This window comes from Macaca fascicularis, chromosome 13, assembly GCF_037993035.2.
Source record: "Macaca fascicularis isolate 582-1 chromosome 13, T2T-MFA8v1.1".
Lineage (NCBI taxonomy): Eukaryota > Metazoa > Chordata > Mammalia > Primates > Cercopithecidae > Macaca > Macaca fascicularis.
The window spans coordinates 24608208-24628572 of NC_088387.1; positions in this window are offsets into that span (position 1 = coordinate 24608208).

Here is a 20365-nt window from a genome sequence, read left to right on the forward strand (position 1 = left end):
TTAATTCATCTCAGAGAGTTACATCTGTATTTCGTGGATCTCTTTCCTAGCCTTATTTCTGTGGAATCTGAGAATAGATATTTTGGATCCCTTTGAAGACTATAGGGCAAAAGGAAATATCCTCCGATAACAAAGAGAAAGAAGCTTTCTGAGAAACTTCTTTGTGTGCTGTGAAATCATCTCACAGAGTTACAGCTTTCCCCTTAAGAAGCCTTTCGCTTAGACAGTTCTTGTGGAATTGGCAAAGTGATATTTGGAAGCCCATAGAGGGCTACGGTGAAAATGGAAATATCCTCAGATGAAATCTGGAAAGAAGGTTTCTGAGAAACTGCTTAGTGTTCTGTTAATTCATCTCACAGAGTTACATCTGTATTTCGTGGATCTCATTGCTAGCCTTATTTCTGTGGAATCTGAGAACAGATATTTCGGATCCCTTGGAAGACTATAGGGCCAAAGGAAATATCCTCCGATAACAAAGAGAAAGAAGCTTTCTGAGAAACTTCTTTGTGTTCGGTGAAATCATCTCACAGAGTTACAGCATTCCCCTCAAGAAGCCTTTCGCTAAGACAGTTCTTGTGGAATTGGCAAAGTGATATTTGGAAGCCCATAGAGGGCTATGGTGAAAATGGAAATATCCTCAGATGAAATCTGGAAAGAAGCTTTCTGAGAAACTGCTTAGTGTTCTGTAAATTCATCTCACAGAGTTACATCTGTATTTCGTGAATCTCTTTGCTACCCCTATTTCTGTGGAATCTGAGAACAGATATTTCGGATCCCTTGGAAGACTATAGGACCAAAGGAAATATCCTCCGATAACAAAGAGAAAGAAGCTTTCTGAGAAACTTCTTTGTGTTCTGTGAAATCATCTCACAGAGTTACAGCTTTCCCCTCAAGAAGCCTTTCGCTAAGACAGTTCTTGTGGAATTGGCAAAGTGATATGGGGAAGCCCATAGAGGTCTATGGTGAAAAAGGAAATATCCTCCGATGAAATCTGGAAAGAAGATTTCTGAGAAACTGCTTAGTGTACTGTTAATTCACCTCACAGGGTTATATCTGTATTTCGTGGATCTCTTTGCTAGGCTTATTTTTGTGGAATCTGAGAACAGATATTTCGGATCCCTTGGAAGAATATAGGGCCAAATGAAATATCCTCCGATAACAAAGAGAAAGAAGCATTCTGAGAAACTTCCTTGTGTTCTGTGAAATCATCTCACAGAGTTACAGCTTTCCCCTCAAGAAGCCTTTCGCTAAGACAGTTCTTGTGGAATTGGCAAAGTGATATTTGGAAGCCCATAGAGGGCTATGGTGAAAATGGAAATATCCTCAGATGAAATCTGGGAAGAAGCTTTCTGAGAAACTGCTTAGTTTTCTGTAAATTCATCTCACAGAGTTACATCTGTATTTCGTGAATCTCTTTGCTAGCCTTATTTCTGTGGAATCTGAGAACACATATTTCGGATCCCTTGGAAGACTATAGGGCCAAAGGAAATATCCTCCGATAACAAAGAGAAAGAAGCTTTCTGAGAAACTTCTTTGTGTGCTGTGAAATCATCTCACAGAGTTACAGCTTTCCCCTCAAGAAGCCTTTCGCTAAAACAGTTCTTGTGGAATTGGCAACGTGATACTTGGAAGCCCATAGAGGGCTGTGGTGAAAAAGGAAATATCCTCAGATGAATTCTAGAAAGAAGCTTTCTGAGAAACTGCTTAGTGTTCTGTTAATTCATCTCACAGAGTTACATCTGTATTTCGTGGATCTCTTTGCTAGCCTTATTTCTGTGGAATCTGAGAACAGATATTTCGGATCCCTTTGAAGACTATTGGGCCAAAGGAAATATCCTCCCATAACAAAGAGAAAGAAGTTTTTTGAGAAACTTCTTTGTGCTCTGTGAAATCTTCTCACAGAGTTACACCTTTCTCTCAAGAAGCCTTTCGCTAAGACAGTTCTCGTGGAATTGGCAAATTGATATTTGGAAGCCCATACAGGTCTATGGTGAAAACGGAAATATCCTCAGATGAAATCTGGAGAGAAGCTTTCTAAAAAACTGCTTAGTGTTCTGTTAATTCATCTCAGAGAGTTACATCTGTATTTCGTGGATCTCTTTCCTAGCCTTATTTCTGTGGAATCTGAGAACAGATATTTCGGATCCCTTTGAAGACTATAGAGTCAAAGGAAATATCCTCCGATAATAAAGAGAAGGAAGCTTTCTGAGAAACTTCTTTGTGTTCTCTGAAATCATCTCACAGAGTTACAGCTTTCCCCTCAAGAAGCCTTTCGCTAAGACAGTTCTTGTGGAATTGGCAAGGTGATATTTGGAAGCCCGTAGGGGCTATGGTGAAAAAGGAAATATCCTCAGATGAAATCTGGAAAGAAGCTTTCTGAGAAACTACTTAGTGTTCTGTTAATTCATCTGACAGAGTTACATCTGTATTTCGTGGATCTCTTTGCTAGCCTTATTTCTGTGGAATCTGAGAACAGATATTTCGGATCCCTTGGAAGACTATAGGGCCAAAGGAAATATCCTCCGATAACAAAGAGAAAGAAGCTTTCTGAGAAACTTCTTTGTGTTCTGTGAAATCATCTCACAGAGTTACAGCTTTCCCCTCAAGAAGCCTTTCGCTAAGACAGTTCTTGTGGAATTGGCAAAGTGATATTTGGAAGCCCAAAAAGGGCTACGGAGAAAATGGAAATATCCTCAGATGAAATCTGGAAAGAAGGTTTGTGAGAAACTGCTTAGTGTTCTATTAATTCATCTCACAGACTTTCATCTGTATTTCGTGCATCTCTTTGCTAGCCTTATTTCTGTGGAATCTGAGAAAAGATATTTCGGATCCCTTGGAAGACTATAGGGCCAAAGGAAATATCCTCCGATAACAAAGAGAAAGAAGCTTTCTGAGAAACTTCTTTGTGTTCTGTGAAATCATCTCACGGAGTTACAGCTTACCCCTCAAGAAGCCTTTCGCTAAGATAGTACTTGTGGAATTGGCAAAGTGATATTTGGATTCCCATAGAGGGCTACGGTGAAAATGGAAATATCTTCAGATGAAATCTGGAAAAAAGCTTTCTGAGAAACTGCTTAGTGTTCTGCTAATTGATCTCACAGAGTTTCATCTGTATTTCATGGATCTCTTTGCTACCCTTATTTCTGTGGAATCTGAGAACAGATATTTCGGATCCCTTGGAAGAATATAGGGCCAAAGGAAATATCCTCCGATAACAAAGAGAAAGAAGCTTTCTGAGAAACTTCTTTGTGTTCTGTGAAATCATCTCACAGAGTTACAGCTTTCCCCTCAAGAAGCCTTTCGCTAAGACAGTTCTTGTGGAATTGGCAAAGTGATATTTGGAAGCCCTTAGAGGGCTGTGGTGAAAAAGGAAATATCCTTAGATGAAACCTGGAAAGAAGCTTTCTGAGAAAATGCTTAGTGTTCTGTTGATTCATCTCCCAGAGTTACATCTGTATTTCGTGGATCTCTTTGCTAACCTTATTTCTGTGGAATCTGAGAACAGATATTTCGGATCCCTTGGAAGACTATAGGGCCAAAGGAAATATCCTCCGATAACAAAGAGAAAGAAGCTTTCTGAGAAACTTCCTTGTGTTCTGTGAAATCATCTCACAGAGTTACAGCTTACCCTCAAGAAGCCTTTCGCTAACACAGTTCTTGTGGAACTGGCAAAGTGATATTTGGAAGTCCATAGAGGGCTATGGTGAAAAAGGAAATATCCTCACATGAAATCTGGAAAGAAGCTTTCTGAGAAACTGCTTAGTGTTCTGTTAATTCATCTCACAGAGTTACATCTGTATTTCGTGCATCTCTTTGCTAGCATTATTTCTGTGGTATCTGAGATCAGATATTTCGGATCCCTTGGAAGACTATAGGGCCAAAGGAAATATCCTCCGATAACAAAGAGAAAGAAGCTTTCTGTGAAACTTCTTCGTGTTCTGTGAAATCATTTCACAGAGTTACAGCTTTCCCCTCAAGAAGCCTTTCGCTAAGACAGTTCTTGTGGAATTGGCAAAGTGATATTTGGAAGCCCATAGAGGGCTACGGTGAAAATGGAAATATCTTCAGATAAAATCTGGAAAAAAGCTTTCTGAGAAACTGCTTAGTGTTCTGCTAATTCATCTCACAGAGTTACATCTGTATTTCGTGCATCTCTTTGCTAGCCTTATTTCTGTGGAATCTGAGAACAGATATTTCGGATCCCTTGGAAGACTATAGGGCCAAAGGAAATATCCTCCGATAACAAAGAGAAAGAAGCTTTCTGAGAAACTTCCTTGTGTTCTGTGAAATCATCTCACAGAGTTACAGCTTTCCCCTCAAGAAGCCTTTCGCTAAGACAGTTCTTGTGGAATTGGCAAAGTGACATTTGCAAGCCCATAGAGGGCTATGGTGAAAAAGGAAATATCCTCAGATGAAATCTGAAAAGAAGCTTTCAGAGAAACTGCTTAGTGTTCTGTTAGTTCATCTCACAGAGTTACATCTGTATTTCGTGGATCTCTTTGCTAGCCTTATTTCTGTGGAATCTGAGAACAGATATTTCGGATCCCTTGGAAGACTCTAGGGCCAAAGGAATTATCCTCCGATAACAAAGAGAAAGAAGCTTTCTGAGAAACTTCTTTGTGTTCTGTGAAATCATCTCACAGAGTTACAGCTTTCCCCTCAAGAAGCCTTTCGCTAAGACAGTTCTTCTGGAATTGGCAAAGTGATATTTGGAAGCCCATAGAGGGCTATGGTGAAAAAGGAAATATCCTCAGATGACATCTGGAAAGAAGCTTTCTGAGAAACTGCTTACTGTTCTGTTAATTCATCTCACAGAGTTACATCTTTATTTCGTGGATCTCATTGCTAGCCTTATTTCTGTGGAATCTGAGAACAGATATTTCGGATCCCTTGGAAGACTCTAGGGCCAAAGGAAATATCCTCCGATAACAAAGAGAAAGAAGCTTTCTGAGAAACTTCTTTGTGTTCTGTGAAATCATCTCACAGAGTTACAGCTTTCCCCTCAAGAAGCCTTTCGCTAACACAGTTCTTCTGGAATTGCCAAAGTGATATTTGGAAACCCATAGAGGGCTATGGTGAAAAAGGAAATATCCTCAGATGACATCTGGAAAGAAGCTTTCTGAGAAACTGCTTAGTGTTCTGTTAATTCATCTCACAGAGTAACATCTTTATTTCGTGGATCTCATTGCTAGCCTTATTTCTGTGGAATCTGAGAACAGATATTTCGGATCCCTTGGAAGACTATAGGGCCATAGGAATTATCCTCCGATAACAAAGAGAAAGAAGCCTCTGAGAAACTTCTTTGTGTTCTCCGAAATCATCTCACAGAGTTACAGCTTTCCCCTCAAGAAGCCTTTCGCTAAGACAGTTTTTGTGGAATGTGCAAAGTGATATTTGGAAGCCCATAGAGTTCTATGGTGAAAAAGGAAATATCCTCAGATGAAATCTGGAAAGAAGGTTTCTGAGAAACTGCTTAGTGTTCTGTTAATTCATCTCACAGAGTTACATCTGTATTTAATGGATCTCATTGCTAGCCTTATTTCTGTGGAATCTGAGAACAGACATTTCGGATCCCTTGGAAGACTATAGGGCCAAAGGAAATATCCTCCCATAACAAAGAGAAAGTAGCTTTCTGAGAAACTTCTTTGTGTTCTGTGAAATCATCTCACAGAGTTACAGCTTTCTCCTCAAGAAGCCTTTCGCTAAGACAGTTCTTCTGGAATTGGCAAAGTGATATTTGGAAGCCCATAGAGGGCTACGGTGAAAAGGAAATATGTTCAGATGACATCTGGAAAGAAGCTTTCTGAGAAACTGCTTAGTGTTCTGTTAATTCATCTCACAGAGTTACATCTTTATTTGGTGGATCTCATTGCTAGCCTTATTTCTGTGGAATCTGAGAACAGATATTTCGGATCCCTTGGAAGACTATAGGGCCAAAGGAATTATCCTCCGATAACAAAGAGAAAGAATCCTCTGAGAAACTTCTTTGTGTTCTCTGAAATCATCTCACAGAGTTACAGCTTTCCCCTCAAGAAGCCTTTCTCTAAGACAGTTCTTGTGGAATATGCAAAGTGATATTTGGAAGCTCATAGAGTTCTATGGTGAAAAGGGAAATATCCTCAGATGAAATCTGGAAAGAAGCTTTCTGAGAAACTGCTTAGTGTTCTGTTAATTCATCTCACAGAGTTACATCTGTATTTCGTGCATCTCTTTGCTAGCCTTATTTCTGTGGAATCTGAGAACAGATATTTCGGATCCCTTGGAAGACTATAGGGCCAAAGGAAATATCCTCCGATAACAAAGAGAAAGAAGCTTTCTGAGAAACTTCCTTGTGTTCTGTGAAATCATCTCACAGAGTTACAGCTTTCCCCTCAAGAAGCCTTTCGCTAAGACAGTTCTTGTGGAATTGGCAAAGTGACATTTGCAAGCCCATAGAGGGCTATGGTGAAAAAGGAAATATCCTCAGATGAAATCTGAAAAGAAGCTTTCAGAGAAACTGCTTAGTGTTCTGTTAATTCATCTCACAGAGTTACATCTTTATTTCGTGGATCTCATTGCTAGCCTTATTTCTGTGGAATCTGAGAACAGATATTTCGGATCCCTTGGAAGACTATAGGGCCAAAGGAAATATCCTCCGATAACAAAGAGAAAGAAGCCTCTGAGAAACTTCTTTGTGTTCTCTGAAATCATCTCACAGAGTTACAGCTTTCCCCTCAAGAAGCCTTTCGCTAAGACAGTTTTGTGGAATAGGCAAAGTGATATTTGGAAGCCCATAGAGTTCTATGGTGAAAAAGGAAATATCCTCAGATGAAATCTGGAAAGAAACACTCTGAGAAACTGCTTAGTGTTCTGTTAATTCATCTCACAGAGTTACATCTGTGTTTCGTGCATCTCTTTGCTAGCCTTATTTCTGTGGAATCTGAAAACAGATATTTCGGATCCCTTGGAAGACAATAGGGCCAAAGGAAATATCCTCCAATAACAAAGAGAAAGAAGCTTTCTGAGAAACTTCTTTGTGTTCTCTGAAATCATCTCACAGAGTTACAGCTTTCCCCTCAAGAAGCCTTTCGCTAAGACAGTTCTTGTGGAATTGGCAAGGTGATATTTGGAAGCCCATAGGGGCTATGGTGAAAAAGGAAATATCCTCAGATGAAATCTGGAAAGAAGCTTTCTGAGAAACTGCTTAGTGTTCTGTTAATTCATCTGACAGAGTTACATCTGTATTTCGTGGATCTCTTTGCTAGCCTTATTTCTGTGGAATCTGAGAACAGATATTTCGGATCCCTTGGAAGACTATAGGGCCAAAGGAAATATCCTCCGATAACAAAGAGAAAGAAGCTTTCTGAGAAACTTCTTTGTGTTCTGTGAAATCATCTCACAGAGTTACAGCTTTCCCCTCAAGAAGCCTTTCGCTAAGACAGTTCTTGTGGAATTGGCAAAGTGATATTTGGAAGACCAAAAAGGGCTACGGTGAAAATGGAAATATCCTCAGATGAAATCTGGAAAGAAGGTTTGTGAGAAACTGCTTAGTGTTCTATTAATTCATCTCACAGACTTTCATCTGTATTTCGTGCATCTCTTTGCTAGCCTTATTTCTGTGGAATCTGAGAAAAGATATTTCGGATCCCTTGGAAGACTATAGGGCCAAAGGAAATATCCTCCGATAACAAAGAGAAAGAAGCTTTCTGAGAAACTTCTTTGTGTTCTGTGAAATCATCTCACAGAGTTACAGCTTTCCCCTCAAGAAGCCTTTCGCTAAGACAGTTCTTGTGGAATTGGCAAAGTGATATTTGGAAGCCCTTAGAGGGCTATGGTGAAAAAGGAAATATCCTCAGATGAAACCTGGAAAGAAGCTTTCTGAGAAAATGCTTAGTGTTCTGTTGATTCATCTCACAGAGTTACATCTGTATTTCGTGGATCTCTTTGCTAACCTTATTTCTGTGGAATCTGAGAACAGATATTTCGGATCCCTTGGAAGACTATAGGGCCAAAGGAAATATCCTCCGATAACAAAGAGAAAGAAGCTTTCTGAGAAACTTCCTTGTGTTCTGTGAAATCATCTCACAGAGTTACAGCTTACCCTCAAGAAGCCTTTCGCTAACACAGTTTTTGTGGAACTGGCAAAGTGATATTTGGAAGTCCATAGAGGGCTATGGTGAAAAAGGAAATATCCTCACATGAAATCTGGAAAGAAGCTTTCTGAGAAACTGCTTAGTGTTCTGTTAATTCATCTCACAGAGTTACATCTGTATTTCGTGCATCTCTTTGCTAGCCTTATTTCTGTGGTATCTGAGATCAGATATTTCGGATCCCTTGGAAGACTATAGGGCCAAAGGAAATATCCTCCGATAACAAAGAGAAAGAAGCTTTCTGAGAAACTTCTTTGTGTTCTGTGAAATCATTTCACAGAGTTACAGCTTTCCCCTCAAGAAGCCTTTCGCTAAGACAGTTCTTGTGGAATTGGCAAAGTGATATTTGGAAGCCCATAGAGGGCTACGGTGAAAAAGGAAATATCCTCAGATGAAATCTGGAAAGAAGCTTTCTGAGAAACTGCTTAGTGTTCTGTTAATAAATCTCACAGAGTTACATCTGTATTTAATGGATCTCATTGCTAGCCTTATTTCTGTGGAATCTGAGAACAGACATTTCGGATCCCTTGGAAGACTATAGGGCCAAAGGAAATATCCTCCGATAACAAAGAGAAAGAAGCTTTCTGAGAACCTTTTTTTGTTCTGTGAAATCAGCTCACAGAGTTACAGCTTTCCCCTCAAGAAGCCTTTCGCTAAGACAGTTCTTGTGGAATTGGCAAGGTGATATTTGGAAGCCCATAGAGGGCTATGGTGAAAAAGTAAATATCCTCAGATGAAATCTGGAAAGAAGCTTTCTGAGAAACTGCTTAGTGTTCTGTTAATTCATCTCACAGAGTTACATCTGTATTTCGTGCATCTCATTGCTAGCCTTATTTCTGTGGAATCTGAGAACAGATATTTCGGATCCCTTGGAAGACTATAGGGCCAAAGGAAATATCCTCCGATAACAAAGAGAAAGAAGCTTTCTGAGAAACTTCCTTGTGTTCTGTGAAATCATCTGACAGAGTTACAGCTTTCCCCTCAAGAAGCCTTTCGCTAAGACAGTTCTTGTGGAATTGGCAAAGTGACATTTGCAAGCCCATAGAGGGCTATGGTGAAAAAGGAAATATCCTCAGATGAAATCTGAAAAGAAGCTTTCAGAGAAACTGCTTAGTGTTCTGTTAATTCATCTCACAGAGTTACATCTGTATTTCGTGGATCTCTTTGCTAGCCTTATTTCTGTGGAATCTGAGAACAGATATTTCGGATCCCTTGGAAGACTCTAGGGCCAAAGGAATTATCCTCCGATAACAAAGAGAAAGAAGCTTTCTGAGAAACTTCTTTGTGTTCTGTGAAATCATCTCACGGAGTTACAGCTTTCCCCTCAAGAAGCCTTTCGCTAAGATAGTTCTTGTGGAATTGGCAAAGTGATATTTGGATGGCCATAGAGGGCTACGGTGAAAATGGAAATATCTTCAGATGAAATCTGGAAAAAAGCTTTCTGAGAAACTGCTTAGTGTTCTGTTAATTCATCTCACAGAGTTACATCTGTATTTCGTGGATCTCTTTGCTAGCCTTATTTCTGTGGAATCTGAGAACAGATATTTCGGATCCCTTGGAAGACTATAGGGCCAAAGGAATTATCCTCCGATAACAAAGAGAAAGAATCCTCTGAGAAACTTCTTTGTGTTCTCTGAAATCATCTCACAGAGTTACAGCTTTCCCCTCAAGAAGCCTTTCTCTAAGACAGTTCTTGTGGAATATGCAAAGTGATATTTGGAAGCTCATAGAGTTCTATGGTGAAAAGGGAAATATCCTCAGATGAAATCTGGAAAGAAGCTTTCTGAGAAACTGCTTAGTGTTCTGTTAATTCATCTCACAGAGTTACATCTGTATTTCGTGCATCTCTTTGCTAGCCTTATTTCTGTGGAATCTGAGAACAGATATTTCGGATCCCTTGGAAGACTATAGGGCCAAAGGAAATATCCTCCGATAACAAAGAGAAAGAAGCTTTCTGAGAAACTTCCTTGTGTTCTGTGAAATCATCTCACAGAGTTACAGCTTTCCCCTCAAGAAGCCTTTCGCTAAGACAGTTCTTGTGGAATTGGCAAAGTGACATTTGCAAGCCCATAGAGGGCTATGGTGAAAAAGGAAATATCCTCAGATGAAATCTGAAAAGAAGCTTTCAGAGAAACTGCTTAGTGTTCTGTTAATTCATCTCACAGAGTTACATCTTTATTTCGTGGATCTCATTGCTAGCCTTATTTCTGTGGAATCTGAGAACAGATATTTCGGATCCCTTGGAAGACTATAGGGCCAAAGGAAATATCCTCCGATAACAAAGAGAAAGAAGCCTCTGAGAAACTTCTTTGTGTTCTCTGAAATCATCTCACAGAGTTACAGCTTTCCCCTCAAGAAGCCTTTCGCTAAGACAGTTTTGTGGAATAGGCAAAGTGATATTTGGAAGCCCATAGAGTTCTATGGTGAAAAAGGAAATATCCTCAGATGAAATCTGGAAAGAAACACTCTGAGAAACTGCTTAGTGTTCTGTTAATTCATCTCACAGAGTTACATCTGTGTTTCGTGCATCTCTTTGCTAGCCTTATTTCTGTGGAATCTGAAAACAGATATTTCGGATCCCTTGGAAGACAATAGGGCCAAAGGAAATATCCTCCAATAACAAAGAGAAAGAAGCTTTCTGAGAAACTTCTTTGTGTTCTCTGAAATCATCTCACAGAGTTACAGCTTTCCCCTCAAGAAGCCTTTCGCTAAGACAGTTCTTGTGGAATTGGCAAGGTGATATTTGGAAGCCCATAGGGGCTATGGTGAAAAAGGAAATATCCTCAGATGAAATCTGGAAAGAAGCTTTCTGAGAAACTGCTTAGTGTTCTGTTAATTCATCTGACAGAGTTACATCTGTATTTCGTGGATCTCTTTGCTAGCCTTATTTCTGTGGAATCTGAGAACAGATATTTCGGATCCCTTGGAAGACTATAGGGCCAAAGGAAATATCCTCCGATAACAAAGAGAAAGAAGCTTTCTGAGAAACTTCTTTGTGTTCTGTGAAATCATCTCACAGAGTTACAGCTTTCCCCTCAAGAAGCCTTTCGCTAAGACAGTTCTTGTGGAATTGGCAAAGTGATATTTGGAAGACCAAAAAGGGCTACGGTGAAAATGGAAATATCCTCAGATGAAATCTGGAAAGAAGGTTTGTGAGAAACTGCTTAGTGTTCTATTAATTCATCTCACAGACTTTCATCTGTATTTCGTGCATCTCTTTGCTAGCCTTATTTCTGTGGAATCTGAGAAAAGATATTTCGGATCCCTTGGAAGACTATAGGGCCAAAGGAAATATCCTCCGATAACAAAGAGAAAGAAGCTTTCTGAGAAACTTCTTTGTGTTCTGTGAAATCATCTCACAGAGTTACAGCTTTCCCCTCAAGAAGCCTTTCGCTAAGACAGTTCTTGTGGAATTGGCAAAGTGATATTTGGAAGCCCTTAGAGGGCTATGGTGAAAAAGGAAATATCCTCAGATGAAACCTGGAAAGAAGCTTTCTGAGAAAATGCTTAGTGTTCTGTTGATTCATCTCACAGAGTTACATCTGTATTTCGTGGATCTCTTTGCTAACCTTATTTCTGTGGAATCTGAGAACAGATATTTCGGATCCCTTGGAAGACTATAGGGCCAAAGGAAATATCCTCCGATAACAAAGAGAAAGAAGCTTTCTGAGAAACTTCCTTGTGTTCTGTGAAATCATCTCACAGAGTTACAGCTTACCCTCAAGAAGCCTTTCGCTAACACAGTTTTTGTGGAACTGGCAAAGTGATATTTGGAAGTCCATAGAGGGCTATGGTGAAAAAGGAAATATCCTCACATGAAATCTGGAAAGAAGCTTTCTGAGAAACTGCTTAGTGTTCTGTTAATTCATCTCACAGAGTTACATCTGTATTTCGTGCATCTCTTTGCTAGCCTTATTTCTGTGGTATCTGAGATCAGATATTTCGGATCCCTTGGAAGACTATAGGGCCAAAGGAAATATCCTCCGATAACAAAGAGAAAGAAGCTTTCTGAGAAACTTCTTTGTGTTCTGTGAAATCATTTCACAGAGTTACAGCTTTCCCCTCAAGAAGCCTTTCGCTAAGACAGTTCTTGTGGAATTGGCAAAGTGATATTTGGAAGCCCATAGAGGGCTACGGTGAAAAAGGAAATATCCTCAGATGAAATCTGGAAAGAAGCTTTCTGAGAAACTGCTTAGTGTTCTGTTAATAAATCTCACAGAGTTACATCTGTATTTAATGGATCTCATTGCTAGCCTTATTTCTGTGGAATCTGAGAACAGACATTTCGGATCCCTTGGAAGACTATAGGGCCAAAGGAAATATCCTCCGATAACAAAGAGAAAGAAGCTTTCTGAGAACCTTTTTTTGTTCTGTGAAATCAGCTCACAGAGTTACAGCTTTCCCCTCAAGAAGCCTTTCGCTAAGACAGTTCTTGTGGAATTGGCAAGGTGATATTTGGAAGCCCATAGAGGGCTATGGTGAAAAAGTAAATATCCTCAGATGAAATCTGGAAAGAAGCTTTCTGAGAAACTGCTTAGTGTTCTGTTAATTCATCTCACAGAGTTACATCTGTATTTCGTGCATCTCATTGCTAGCCTTATTTCTGTGGAATCTGAGAACAGATATTTCGGATCCCTTGGAAGACTATAGGGCCAAAGGAAATATCCTCCGATAACAAAGAGAAAGAAGCTTTCTGAGAAACTTCCTTGTGTTCTGTGAAATCATCTGACAGAGTTACAGCTTTCCCCTCAAGAAGCCTTTCGCTAAGACAGTTCTTGTGGAATTGGCAAAGTGACATTTGCAAGCCCATAGAGGGCTATGGTGAAAAAGGAAATATCCTCAGATGAAATCTGAAAAGAAGCTTTCAGAGAAACTGCTTAGTGTTCTGTTAATTCATCTCACAGAGTTACATCTGTATTTCGTGGATCTCTTTGCTAGCCTTATTTCTGTGGAATCTGAGAACAGATATTTCGGATCCCTTGGAAGACTCTAGGGCCAAAGGAATTATCCTCCGATAACAAAGAGAAAGAAGCTTTCTGAGAAACTTCTTTGTGTTCTGTGAAATCATCTCACGGAGTTACAGCTTTCCCCTCAAGAAGCCTTTCGCTAAGATAGTTCTTGTGGAATTGGCAAAGTGATATTTGGATGGCCATAGAGGGCTACGGTGAAAATGGAAATATCTTCAGATGAAATCTGGAAAAAAGCTTTCTGAGAAACTGCTTAGTGTTCTGTTAATTCATCTCACAGAGTTACATCTGTATTTCGTGGATCTCTTTGCTAGCCTTATTTCTGTGGAATCTGAGAACAGATATTTCGGATCCCTTTGAAGACTACAGGGCCAATGGAAATATCCTCCGATAACAAAGAAAAAGAAGCTTTCTGAGAAACTTCTTTGTGTTCTTTGAAATCATCTCACCGAGTTACAGCTTTCCCCTCAAGAAGCCTTTAGCTAAGAGAGTTCTTGTGGAATTGGCAAAGTGATATTTGGAAGCCCATAGAGGGCTATGGTGAAAAAGGAAATATCCTCACATGAAATCTGGAAAGAAGCTTTCTGAGAAAATGCTTAGTGTTCTGTTGATTCATCTGACAGAGTTACATCTGTATTTCGTGGATCTCTTTGCTAGCCTTATTTCTGTGGAATCTGAGAACAGATATTTCGGATCCCTTGGAAGACTATAGGGCCAAAGGAAATATCCTCCGATAACAAAGAGAAAGAAGCTTTCTGAAAAACTTCCTTGTGTTCTGTGAAATCATCTCACAGAGTTACAGCTTTCCCCTCAAGAAGCCTTTCGCTAAGACAATTCTTGTGGAACTGGCAAAGTGATAGTTGGAAGCCCATAGAGGGCTATGGTGAAAAAGGAAATATCCTCACATGAAATCTGGAAAGAAGCTTTCTGAGAAACTGCTTAGTTTTCTGTTAATTCATCTCACAGAGTTACATCTGTATTTCGTGGTTCTCTTTGCTAGCCTAATTTCTGTGGAATCTGAGAGCAGATATTTCGGATCCCTTGGAAGACTATAGGGCCAAAGGAAATATCCTCCGATAACAAAGAGAAAGAAGCTTTCTGAGAAACTTCTTTGTGTTCTGTGAAATCATCTCACAGAGATACAGCTTTCCCCTCAAGAAGCCTTTCGCTAAGACAGTTCTTGTGGAATTGGCAAAGTGATATTTGGAAGCCCATAGAGGGCTATGTTGAAAAATGAAATATCCTCAGATGAAATCTGGAAAGAAGCTTTCTGAGAAACTGCTTAGTGTTCTGTTAATTCATCTCACAGAGTTACATCTTTATTTCATGGATCTCATTGCTAGCCTTATTTCTGTGGAATCTGAGAACAGATATTTCGGATCCCTTGGAACACTATAGGGCCAAAGGAAATATCCTCCGATAACAAAGAGAAAGAAGCTTTCTGAGAAACTTCTTTGTGTTCTGTGAAATCATCTCACAGAGTTACAGCTTTCCCCTCAAGAAGCCTTTCGCTAAGACAGTTCTTGTGGAATTGGCAAAGTGATATTTGGAAGCCCATAGAGTTCTATGGTGAAAAAGGAAATATCCTCAGATGATATCTGGAAAGAAGCTTTCTGAGAAACTGCTTAGTGTTCTGTTAATTCATCTCACAGAGTTACATCTGTATTTAATGGATCTCATTGCTAGCCTTATTTCTGTGGAATCTGAGAAAAGACATTTCGGATCCCTTGGAAGACTATAGGGCCAAAGGAAATATCCTCCGATAACAAAGAGAAAGAAGCTTTCTGAGAAACTTCTTTGTGTTCTGTGAAATCATCTCACAGAGTTACAGCTTTCCCCTCAAGAAGCCTTTCGCTAAGACAGTTCTTGTGGAATTGGCAAGGTGATATTTGGAAGCCCATAGAGGGCTATGGTGAAAAAGGAAATATCCTCAGATGAAATCTGGAAATAAGCTTTCTGAGAAACTGCTTAGTGTTCTGTTAATTCATCTCACAGAGTTACATCTGTATTTCGTGCATCTCTTTGCTAGCCTTATTTCTGTGGAATCTGAGAACAGATATTTCGGATCCCTTGGAAGACTATAGGGCCAAAGGAAATATCCTCCGATAACAAAGAGAAAGAAGCTTTCTGAGAAACTTCCTTGTGTTCTGTGAAATCATCTCACAGAGTTACAGCTTTCCCCTCAAGAAGCCTTTCGCTAAGACAGTTCTTGTGGAATTGGCAAAGTGACATTTGCAAGCCCATAGAGGGCTATGGTGAAAAAGGAAATATCCTCAGATGAAATCTGAAAAGAAGCTTTCAGAGAAACTGCTTAGTGTTCTGTTAATTCATCTCACAGAGTTACATCTGTATTTCGTGGATCACTTTGCTAGCCTTATTTCTGTGGAATCTGAGAACAGATATTTCGGATCCCTTGGAAGACTCTAGGGCCAAAGGAAATATCCTCCGATAACAAAGAGAAAGAAGCTTTTTGAGAAACTTCTTTGTGTTCTGTGAAATCATCTCACAGAGTTACAGCTTTCCCCTCAAGAAGCCTTTCGCTAAGACAGTTCTTCTAGAATTGGCAAAGTGATATTTGGAAGCCCATTGTGGGCTATGGTGAAAAAGGAAATATCCTCAGATGACATCTGGAAAGAAGCTTTCTGAGAAACTGCTTAGTGTTCTGTTAATTCATCTCACAGAGTTACATCTTTATTTCGTGGATCTCATTGCTAGCCTTATTTCTGTGGAATCTGAGAACAGATATTTCGGATCCCTTGGAAAACTATAGGGCCAAAGGAATTATCCTCCGATAACAAAGAGAAAGAATCCTCTGAGAAACTTCTTTGTGTTCTCTGAAATCATCTCACAGAGTTACAGCATTCCCCTCAAGAAGCCTTTCGCTAAGACAGTTCTTGTGGAACATGCAAAGTGATATTTGCAAGCCCATAGAGTTCTATGGTGAAAAAGGAAATATCCTCAGATGAAATCTGGAAAGAAACTTTCTGAGAAACTGCTTAGTGTTCTGTTAATTCATCTGACAGAGTTACATCTGTGTTTCGTGCATCTCTTTGCTAGCCTTATTTCTGTGGAATCTGAGAACAGATATTTCGGATCCCTTGGAAGACTATAGGGCCAAAGGAAATATCCTCCGATAACAAAGAGAAAGAAGCTTTCTGAGAAACTTCCTTGTGTTCTGTGAAATCATCTCACAGAGTTACAGCTTTCCCCTCAAGAAGCCTTTCGCTAAGACAGTTCTTGTGGAACTGGCAAAGTGATATTTGGAAGCCCATAGAGGGCTATGGTGAAAAAGGAAATATCCTCACATGAAATCTGGAAAGAAGATTTCTGAGAAACTGCTTAGTGTTCTGTTAATTCATCTCACAGAGTTACATCTGTATGTCGTGGATCTCTTTGCTAGCCTTATTTCTGTGGAATCTGAGAACAGATATTTCGGATCCCTTGGAAGACCATAGGGCCAAAGGAAATATCCTCCGATAACAAAGAGAAAGAAGCTTTCTGAGAAACTTCTTTGTGTTCTGTGAAATCATCTCACAGAGTTACAGCTTTCCCCTCAAGAAGCCTTTCGCTAAGACAGTTCTTGTGGAATTGGCAAAGTGATATTTGGAAGCCCATAGAGGGCTATGTTGAAAAAGGAAATATCCTCAGATGAAATCTGGAAAGAAGCTTTCTGAGATACTGCTTAGTGTTCTCTTAATTCATCTCACAGAGTTACATCTGTATTTCGTGCATCTCTTTGCTAGCCTTATTTCTGTGGAATCTGAGAGCAGATATTTCGGATCCCTTGGAAGACTATAGGGCCAAAGGAAATATCCTCCGATAACAAAGAGAAAGAAGCTTTCTGAGAAACTTCCTTGTGTTCTGTGAAATCATCTCACAGAGTTACAGCTTTCCCCTCAAGAAGCCTTTCGCTAAGACAGTTCTTGTGGAATTGGCAAAGTGATATTTGGAAGCCCATAGAGGGCTATGGTGAAAAAGGAAATATCCTCAGATGAAACCTGGAAAGAAGCTTTCTGAGAAAATGCTTAGTGTTCTGTTGATTCATCTCACAGAGTTACATCTGTATTTAATGGATCTCATTGCTAGCCTTATTTCTGTGGAATCTGAGAACAGATATTTCGGATCGCTTGGAAGACTATAGGGCCAAAGGAAATATCCTCCGATAACAAAGAGAAAGAAGCTTTCTGAGAAACTTCTTTGTGTTCTCTGAAATCATCTCACAGAGTTACAGCTTTCCCCTCAAGAAGCCTTTCGCTAAGACAGTTCTTGTGGAATTCGCAAGGTGATATTTGCAAGCCCATAGAGGGCTATGGTGAAAAAGGAAATATCCTCAGATGAAATCTGGAAAGAAGCTTTCTGAGAAACTGCTTAGTGTTTTGTTAATTCATCTCACAGAGTTACTTCTGTATTTCGTGCATCTCTTTGCTAGCCTTATTTCTGTGGAATCTGAGAACAGATATTTCGGATCCCTTGGAAGACTATAGGGCCAAAGGAAATATCCTCCGATAACAAAGAGAAAGAAGCTTTCTGAGAAACTTCCTTGTGCTCTGTGAAATCATCTCACAGAGTTACAGCTTTCCCCTCAAGAAGCCTTTCGCTAAGACAGTTCTTGTGGAATTGGCAAAGTGACATTTGCAAGCCCATAGAGGGCTATGTTGAAAAAGGAAATATCCTCAGATGAAATCTGGAAAGAAGCTTTCTGAGATACTGCTTAGTGTTCTGTTAATTCATCTCACAGAGTTACATCTGTATTTCGTGCATCTCTTTGCTAGCCTTATTTCTGTGGAATCTGAGAATAGATATTTCGGTTCCCTTGGAAGACTATAGGGCCAAAGGAAATATCCTCCGATAACAAAGAGAAAGAAGCTTTCTGAGAAACTTCCTTGTCTTCTGTGAAATCATCTCACAGAGTTACAGCTTTCCCCTCAAGAAGCCTTTCGCTAAGACAGTTCTTGTGGAATTGGCAAAGTGACATTTGCAAGCCCATAGAGGGCTATGTTGAAAAAGGAAATATCCTCAGATGAAATCTGGAAAGAAGCTTTCTGAGAAACTGATTAGTGTTCTGTTAATTCATCTCACAGACTTTCATCTGTATTTCGTGCATCCCTTTGCTAGCCTTATTTCTGTGGAATCTGAGAAAAGATATTTCGGATCCCTTGGAAGACTATAGGGCCAAAGGAAATATCCTCCGATAACAAAGAGAAAGAAGCTTTCTGAAAAACTTCCTTGTGTTCTGTGAAATCATCTCACAGAGTTACAGCTTTCCCCTCAAGAAGCCTTTCGCTAAGACAGTTCTTGTGGAACTGGCAAAGTGAGAGTTGGAAGCCCATAGAGGGCTATGGTGAAAAAGGAAATATCCTCACATGAAATCTGGAAAGAAGCTTTCTGAGAAACTGCTTAGTTTTCTGTTAATTCATCTCACAGAGTTACATCTGTATTTCGTGGATCTCTTTGCTAGCCTTATTTCTGTGGAATCTGAGAACGGATATTTCGGATCCCTTGGAAGACTATAGGGCCAAAGGAAATATCCTCCGATAACAAAGAGAAGGAAGCTTTCTGAGAAACTTCTTTGTTTTCTGTGAAATCATCTCACAGAGTTACAGCTTTCCCCTCAAGAAGCCTTTCGCTAAGACAGTTCTTGTGGAATTGGCAAAGTGATATTTGGAACCCATAGAGGGCTATGGTGAAAAAGGAAATATCCTCAGATGACATCTGGAAAGAAGCTTTCTGAGAAACTGCTTAGTGTTCTGTTAATTCATCTCACAGAGTTACATCTTTATTTCGTGGATCTCATTGCTAGCCTTATTTCTGTGGAATCTGAGAACAGATATTTCGGATCCCTTGGAAGACTATAGGGCCAAAGGAAATATCCTCCGACAACAAAGAGAAAGAAGCTTTCTGAGAAAGTTCCTTGTGTTCTGTGAAATCATCTCACAGAGTTACAGCTTTCCCCTCAAGAAGCCTTTCGCTAAGACAGTTCTTGTGGAACTGGCAAAGTGATATTTGGAAGGCCATAGAGGGCTATGGTGAAAAAGGAAATATCCTCACATGAAATCTGGAAAGAAGCTTTCTGAGAAACTGCTTAGTGTTCCGTTAATTCATCTCACAGAGTTACATCTGTATTTCGTGGATCTCTTTGCTAGCCTTATTTCTGTGGAATCTGAGAACAGATATTTCGGATCCCTTGGAAGACCATAGGGCCAAAGGAAATATCCTCCGATAACAAAGAGAAAGAAGCTTTCTGAGAAACTTCTTTGTGTTCTGTGAAATCATCTCACAGAGTTACAGCTTTCCCGTCAAGAAGCCTTTCGCTAAGACCGTTCTTGTGGAATTGGCAAAGTGATATTTGGAAGCCCATAGAGGGCTATGTTGAAAAAGGAAATATCCTCAGATGAAATCTGGAAAGAAGCTTTCTGAGAAACTGCTTAGTGTTCTGTTAATTCATCTCACAGAGTTACATCTGTATTTAATGGATCTCATTGCTAGCCTTATCTCTGTGGAATCTGAGGACAGATATTTCGGATCCCTTGGAAGACTATAGGGCCAAAGGAAATATCCTCCGATAACAAAGAGAAAGAAGCTTTCTGAGAAACTTCCTTGTGTTCTGTGAAATCATCTCACAGAGTTACAGCTTTCCCGTCAAGAAGCCTTTCGCTAAGACAGTTCTTGTGGAATTGGCAAAGTGACATTTGCAAGCCCATAGAGGGCTATGGTGAAAAAGGAAATATCCTCAGATGAAATCTGGAAAGAAGCTTTCTGAGATACTGCTTAGTGTTCTCTTAATTCATCTCACAGAGTTACATCTGTATTTCGTGCATCTCTTTGCTAGCCTTATTTCTGTGGAATCTGAGAATAGATATTTAGGATCCCTTGGAAGACTATAGGGCCAAAGGAAATATCCTCCGATAACAAAGAGAAAGAAGCTTTCTGAGAAATTTCTTTGTGTTCTGTGAAATCATCTCACGGAGTTACAGCTTTCCCCTCAAGAAGCCTTTCGCTAAGATAGTTCTTGTGGAATTGGCAAAGTGATATTTGGATGCCCATAGAGGGCTACGGGGAAAATGGAAATATCTTCAGATGAAATCTGGAAAAAAGCTTTCTGAGAAACTGCTTAGTGTTCTGTTAATTCATCTCACAGAGTTACATCTGTATTTCGTGGATCTCTTTGCTAGCCTTATTTCTGTGGAATCTGAGAACAGATATTTCGGATCCCTTTGAAGACTACAGGGCCAATGGAAATATCCTCCGATAACAAAGAGAAAGAAGCTT